Source organism: Periplaneta americana, chromosome 4 (genome assembly GCF_040183065.1).
Source record: "Periplaneta americana isolate PAMFEO1 chromosome 4, P.americana_PAMFEO1_priV1, whole genome shotgun sequence".
Classification (NCBI taxonomy): Eukaryota; Metazoa; Arthropoda; class Insecta; order Blattodea; family Blattidae; genus Periplaneta; species Periplaneta americana.
The window spans coordinates 191,728,173-191,729,767 of NC_091120.1; the positions used below are offsets into that span (position 1 = coordinate 191,728,173).

The 1,595-nt window shown below is 31.3% G+C and overlaps 1 non-coding gene across 1 annotated transcript; it reads left to right on the forward strand.

Moving 5' to 3' along the window:
• Nucleotides 1-730: 730 nt before the first annotated feature.
• Nucleotides 731-802, forward strand: TRNAT-GGU (transfer RNA threonine (anticodon GGU)). Its single transcript has one exon. It is a non-coding gene; the product is annotated as a tRNA-Thr (tRNA).
• The last annotated feature ends 793 nt before the right edge of the window (nt 803-1,595 follow it).

The window sequence follows — 1,595 nt, forward strand, 5'->3', positions numbered from 1 at the left end:
TACTTATTTATGTATTTATTTATTTACTTATTTATTTATGTATTTATTTATGTATTTATTTATTTACTTATTTATTTACTTATTTATTTATTTACTTATTTATTTACTTATTTATTTATTTATTTACTTATTTACTTACTTATTTACATATTTATTTATTTATTTACTTATTTACTTATTTATTTATTTATTTACTTATTTACTTATTTATTTATTTACTTATTTATTTACTTATTTATTTATTTATTTACTTATTTATTTACTTACTTATTTATTTATTTATTTATTTATTTATTTTGCTAATAATTGTAACATAAAATATAATATATACAGAAAAACATTAGCTCGCCCCTGAAAGAGTAGAACTCGTGCTCAGGGGCGGATTCCTGAATTAAAATTAATAAGTATGCAATACAATTTGTCTTATGTCTACTATGCAATTATAGTATATAAATTTAAATTTACAATTTTTCAGTTTTTATATAATCCATCCGGGTTCGATACCCGGCCCCGGAACAATTTTTCCCTCTAAATTATTCAAATTAACTTTACAGGGAGTTATTTCTGAAAGCTTAATTTGCATAATACACGTCACTGTACGTAACATAAAACCACAATTTAAAGTCACACAGAGTTAGTGTGCACTCAAATGTTGGTTGCTTGACTGTTGTCAGCCCACTTTGAGGTCTGTGGATATAGAGGGAAAAATTGGATCGGTGTCGGGTAGAGTTCCCGGGTAGCTCAGTGGGAGAGCGTTGGTACGGTTAACCAAAGGTCCCGGGTTCGATACCCGGCCCCGGAACAATTTTTCCCTCGAAATTATTCCATACATAACTTTTTAAATTTAATACTAGAACTATTAGAATTGACAAGATTAGGATATTTAAATATAAATTTGTTATATATTCTTGGCCATGTATTGTGGGTCCCTATCACCACGGCATGGCGCGTCCTCAGGTTGCGGATAGAGGAGACGGCCTCCAGATATGGAGGGTAGCTGCGAATATATTGAATAAGCAGTCGTGGACAGCCGATAAGGGGTGGTCCTCCAGCTTGGGGGTTGGGCGAGGGGCTAACAACCCATCACCGTAAAAAACAGCTTGTTACGAATCCCTACAATAAGCCTCGGAATAGGACTGATTCTCTGGCACGACCACAGCAAAGGAATAATATGGGAAATGCGTGTTATTAATCTTGCACAGGATAGGGACCGATGGCGGGCTTATGTGAGGGCGGCAATGAACCTTCGGGTTCCTTAAAAGCCATTTGTAAGTAAATAAGTATATATTCTTGGGCCTAAATTACTACTATGATTAAATACTGTAACAGTGTTGCATTTTGGTTCAAACAATCTTAAAGAATTCATACCTTTTGTTTCATAACTATGAGAATACAATTCAAAATTATTTCGATTTTTATGTATGAATTTTATTAATACAATATAATAAATTTGTTTTACGTTAAGTACATTAAAGTCTAAAACCGAATTTTGAGATGGAAAATCAATAGGTTTAAGTTATGAAGACATATTTTAATTATTTTCTTTTCTAATAAATAAAGTGGATTAAAATTGGATTTAAATGAGCTACCCCATC